The sequence below is a fragment of the Archocentrus centrarchus genome, unplaced genomic scaffold, assembly GCF_007364275.1.
Source record: "Archocentrus centrarchus isolate MPI-CPG fArcCen1 unplaced genomic scaffold, fArcCen1 scaffold_90_ctg1, whole genome shotgun sequence".
Classification (NCBI taxonomy): domain Eukaryota; kingdom Metazoa; phylum Chordata; class Actinopteri; order Cichliformes; family Cichlidae; genus Archocentrus; species Archocentrus centrarchus.
The window spans coordinates 285,138-291,137 of NW_022060299.1; positions in this window are offsets into that span (position 1 = coordinate 285,138).

Sequence of the window (6,000 nt, forward strand, 5' to 3'; positions counted from 1 at the left end):
CTCTTCCTTAAGCCCCCTACATCCAGATGAATCATCACTTCATAGAGAGGATTATCTCTCTGAGTCACACACGCTGCTAATATCACACCTTCATGAGACTGCGGTGCTTCTTACAAGGCATTGTAAGAAAGTGCACACCGCGTTTTTCTTGAACAAAAGCGTTGCTGTGAAGTTTAAGGTCAAAACAAGCTGAAGTATTTTGAAAGAACTGAAGCATTTTTTTTCTAAGAATTGGAAGGTTGTGGATTTTTTTTTTTTCATACAAGCTGAAATTTTAAATACTAGAGAATAAAAGGTGGACTAAGAATATTTGAGAAAAAGAGAAAAAGTTTGGAAGAGCTTTCTCTAAAAACAGCCACTGTCTGATTCCCAATGTGTGCCACTGTCTGTGGCACTGCAGCTCTCAGGGGGCAACTGGTTATTTCTGCTGACCACATATCAGGCTAACATGCAGAATTGCCTGCTGTAAAGCCTAGCCTTCTTTGTTCAGTTTGGAGGTGAGCATTGCTGTCCTTCACCCTTGGTTGGGAATACAGAGCAGGTTGTTGTGAGTCAGTGGGGAAACACAGGTAACTTTTTTAGTGTCCAGAATAAGACACAAAGCAGGAGACCCGCAGCCTTCCCCCAGCCAGGCAGCTACAACATTAAAGTGAATGATGACTTTAAGCAGTATATTTGATGCCATCTGGGCTGAATTGCTGAGCTTGGCAGGGAGATGTGCTCAGATGAAGCTGCCCTGACTGTCAATGAGACTGAGCTCCCCAGCTTGAGATGCCAGACCTTTACAGAAGAACTGCTCAGATCAGATACATACAGTTTACTGAGCTGCAGATCCAGGCTGTTATATGGCCCTCTTTCTGATCACATAAGCACTTCCAGGGAACTCGTTGTACATGTAAATGCATATAACATGGTACATAACTGGTGGAAAGGCTCACCATTGTTTCCCAATGGCAATATTAGGCACACTAAGTAGCCAAAATGACTGTGCCCATGTGATGGTTGTGCATTTAAAGCCAAAGAGAGGCAGCATTCCTATCCTGCTGCAGCAGCCTGCATTCAAACTAAAAAGGCTTTCTACAGGATTTTTGATCCCAGCGGTAGGGATTTTACTCCCAGTTGGTCCCAGAAGTATTAGTTAAGGCGGACATTGATGTTGCACATTAAAGCCTGCCTCGCAGTTGGCGTTCCAGTTCACCCTAAAAGAGTTGGATGGGGTTTGGGGCAGGGCTCTGTGCAGGCTACTTCTAATTCTTCCACACCAGACTGCGAGCACAATTTCTTTATGGCCCCAGTTTTGCGCATGGCTGCATTGTCATGTTAAACTACAAAAGGGCAAATGGCATAGTCAGAAAATATAATTTTCAACCAGTCCGAGTAATGTGTGTGGCCAGGCTTTTTCATGTACATTTGGGAATAAGGATGAGGTTCTCCTTTAAACAAAGTTGATAAAGATGGGGGTGACTGGCAAGCAGCACATACTAAGAAACAGATTTAATACTGCCCACACATTTTAGCTGATGCAAGGTGAATAAATGAACTATTTGATGAAGTAAGTGAACCTTCAAAGAAAAACTGACTGTGGCTTCTGCTTTGCTGTTGAATGGGATTTCTTTTTTTGTACGTCTCCTTCTCAGCTCAGCTTTACAGTGAAAGAAATGAGACAGAAAGGGAACCTTTTGTGTTGCACAAGTTAATAAATGCTGGCATTTTTTACAGCGTCTGAACAGGACTGTGTAAAACACGTTAACGCTACATTTCAAAATGTTGTATTATTTTTGTATGGATTTGAGAAGGTATGGACATGTTAACCCATGTTATCCCTAATGATCCGGAGAGTTTAGGTAATAATCTGTCATCACTCAAAATAAGTAATGTATTGCACATTACTCATTACTTTTCTTAAATGTAATGCAGTACTCATCAGAGTAACTCATTCCATTACTTTCGCTTTACTTTGTAACATGACCTGAAATGCACTGTCACATAATTATCAGTTATTTACACTGCTTAAAAAAATAAATCAAGGTAACACTTTGTAATCAGAGTTTAGCATCAAGCCAGTTAAAGCTCTGGGATATTGATCTAGTCAGTTAAGTAGCAGAAAGGGGCTGTTAATCAGTCTCATCTGGTTTGGTGTTAATGAAATAACAACAGGTGCACCAGAGGGGGCAGCAATGAGACAACCCCCAGAACAGGGATGGGGGTGGAGGCCACTGAAGTTTTTCCCACCTCATCTTTTCTGACAGTTTTTGTTGAGTTTATTTGCTGCAATTAAATTTTTGGCAAAGTGGATTAGCGCTGCCGCATCATTTTTTTCACCATGATTTTTGGGGTGCTGTCAGGGCGGAAGACACCTGAAAAACTTCTCATCTATTCCTAATCATGAATTGACAGTTTTATTCTCCTTAGGAACCGGGTGCGATGACCTACACTCACCTTTCCCTCCTTAGACACAGATGTGCATGTTTTGGCAAAACCTTTGAGGATAAGATAAACATATTCTTCTCTGAGACCGAGAAGGTCATAAATAAGATAAACATATCACCCAAAGGCATTCAGGTTGATAATTTCCATTTCCATCAAATTATGTGGCTCCTTTCCTTCCTAACACAACGTTACCCATTGAGATCTGATGTGTTTTCAAAGTGTTCCTTTCATTTTTTTGAGTAGACTGCGGCTACAGTCCCACACACTGACACAAATCCCTGTCCTAATGAGGAAACAAATATGATCTTTCTTTTAGTGTTACATATGAACACAAAACCTACAACAAAAAGCAAAGTTGAAAACAGCACAAAGAGACTCCAAAGTGAACGCTGCAGTGATTCTACTTTAGAAATATGCACAGGTAGAAATGAAGGCTACAGTGCTACAAGCCTGACTGCACATCACTGCCTTTGTTACCTGCTGAAGATCAGGCTCTGGCTGCTGGGCTGGGGGCCGGTGTCGTGCCAAAAAGTGTTTTCCAATGTTTCTGTGTGTTTTTCATGTGTAATGTCTTTGCTTATATTGGTAAATAGACTGTAGTAAACAGGATTTATGAAAGGTTTGTACATAAAATGAAGAAATTACCTGTTCTGCAATTATCTTTATTGTATCTACATTATAATCAATCCAGTCCTTTTTGGCCACTTAAAATAACTTCATAGAACGGTAATGTTATATTTGTTGCAACTGCTGCTGCCCTCTTGGCCAGATTTCTCTTTAAAAATGCATTTTTAATGTCAATGACAGTTTTTACCCTGATAAATAAAGAAGATATGAAAGTCACTTTACCAAAGTGGTTGCAGCTTCTATTGTTTGATAGGAGTGTTGTTTTTCACTCAAAATGACATGATTTAATTCACAAGAGTTCTGTTTGACAGATGTTTCATAGATCATAGGCCAAAAGGTCATTTACAGTTTAAATACAGCCAAATACTGGAAATCACTTTTTGGCACAACACTGGCGTCATTCTGATTTCTTCGTTGCTGAATGTACAGATGGTCGCAAAGACCTGAAGTTCTGTTAGCAGTATAATGCGGTTGTTTCTGCCCTGGACACAGTTTACACTTTACCATCAAGCTCGTGTTCTTTTACTTTTGCAATAAAAATACAAAGATTGTCCATATCTGCACTCCACAAGAGTTGTAGACTGCTCAGCTGTTTTCCTCATCCTCCCCAGTGTACTTACAACATAGGATCAGGGAAACATTGTTTTTTAGAGCTAAATTAACTGGAAATTACGCAGAACTTAAATTTATTTACAGGATACATCCCTGTGTGTACCAAAAAGTAAGTACAAGGAACCGTCACATATTGAAATAAATATATACAGTATATGGCCACACGTATTTATCTGTCTGCCTTCACACACATATGAACTTGAGTGACATCCCATTCTTAATCCATATGGTTTAATATGATGTCTGTCCACCCTTTGCAGCTATAACAGCTTCAACTCTTCTGGGAAGGCTTTCCACAAGGTTTAGGAGTGTTTATGGGAATTTTTAACCATTCTTCCAGAAGCACATTTGTGAGGTCAGACACTGATGTTGGACGAGAATGTCTGGCTCACAGTCTCCACTCTAATTCCTCCCAAAGGTGTTTTATCAGGTTGAGATCAGGTCTCTGTGCAAGCGAAAAGCATTACCATCTACTGACTGTCTCCCACTTTATAAAGTCCTTATCGATGGCTCAGGAAAAAAAATCCAGGAACATAAGACTACAAAATGAGAAACAATGGAACATTATTTTTTTTACCTTTAGTTTGTCATATGATCCCTTTCTCTGTGTCTTGAAGCAATACTGTACTCCTGCAAGTAGCAGCCTTTTTTTGAATGTCTCTTTGTCACCTACCTCCACCTTCATCCCTTCCTTTTAGCTGTCTGTCCACTTTTTGTCTATTATATATATATTTTTTTCAAATCAACCCTTCAGCTAAGTCTCTGTAGACATACAGCTGGGCTGTCTGAGTGCTCTGTGGATCTTCAGGTGTGTCTTATTGGCTTTGTATGCAGCGGTGGGCTCATTTCATACATACACCATGTAACTGTAGCACCTGGGGTTCAATTGCAAATTTTATAAAAACCCTTTTATTATTCCTGTTGCTTTGGCAAGTAGGGCCAATTTTTCTATGCAGTTCTTCCATTTTTCTATGGTTATGCTAAAAAAAAAGAAAAAAAAAAAGAAGGTTACAATCAACACATTTGACTTTGTTCTCAATATTCAGGTTTCTAAAAGTTAAAGCTGGGTTTCTTTGTTTAGTGTTAAAGTTTTTCTTGTGTAAGCAGAAGCTCTAAAACCAGAACCCCAAAATTAAGAGTTATAATTACAGGTTCTGATAACAGGTCCATAAAAATCAAAGCTTTAAGGTCATCTTCTCAGGATAGTCTAGACAATCTCCAGTGCAGCTGATATTTTGCTCCCTTGAAGTACTGCTCTGACTACTTAAATGGTATTATTGCGATTCCTCCATGGACGTCAAGCTCTTGCAGAGTAAATAACAATTCTCTATGTGAATTCTATGTGAAAGATCTTTGCTGATGATGAAATTGTGGGCTCTGGCTCACAGCTGAGCAGTTTTCATTTGAAGGCTCCACAGTTTCTGAGCCCCAAGGCAACGTGACAGGTGAGGAGCACGAGCGGCAGAATGCTTGTCATTTTTTCTTCAACATTCATCAGTTTGTGCACCGTGAATTGGTCCCCTAGGGTGAGACTGTCAGTGATAGCGCTACTGTAATGTTACTATGTGTCTGAGGGAGAACATTGAAAGGAAACAATCTGAACTGTAGAGTTACACCATGCCAACTCATGCCAGCTCAGAGTGTGTGGAAAATGCAGTTTTTGGCCATGCAGTCTTTGCTCTCAAACCTTTTGTCTCCATGCAGCTTTGCCCACTTCTTGAAATGAAAGATCAAGTTGAAAGATGATCGTTTTGACACACTTGAGGTGATACAGGGCCCATCCTACCTTTAGATTATAGAGAAAGAGTGGTTTTAAAAGAAATGGAGACCACAATAACGGCTTCAAATGTGAAGAACATCTGTTCTGATGGCTTTTTTTATACTTATGATGGCAAACAGCTGTTATTCATAGACTTTGGATAACACATACTGCAGACCAATACGGTCTGTGCAGCTCTTGAGCAAAAAATGAGCTAACAACGTGTGAGTGATGGGCAAGCAGCTGGGCTCTGCACATGCTCTGAACATAGACACAAAGCACTATGACATCTAAACCAATGCTAAACCAATGTGCAGATTTGTAAGAAAAATAACAAATGTTGGTACCCTTTGGGACACTTGAAAAGGTTTTCTGTTACTATATATATATATCCATCCATCCATTCGCTTCCGCTTATCCTGATCAGGGTCGCGGGGGGGCTGGAGCCTATCCCAGCTGTCATAGGGCGAGAGGCAGGGTACACCCTGAACAGGTCGCCAGCCTGTCACAGGGCCTCTATATATATATATATATATATATATATATATATATATATATATAGTCCATATTTA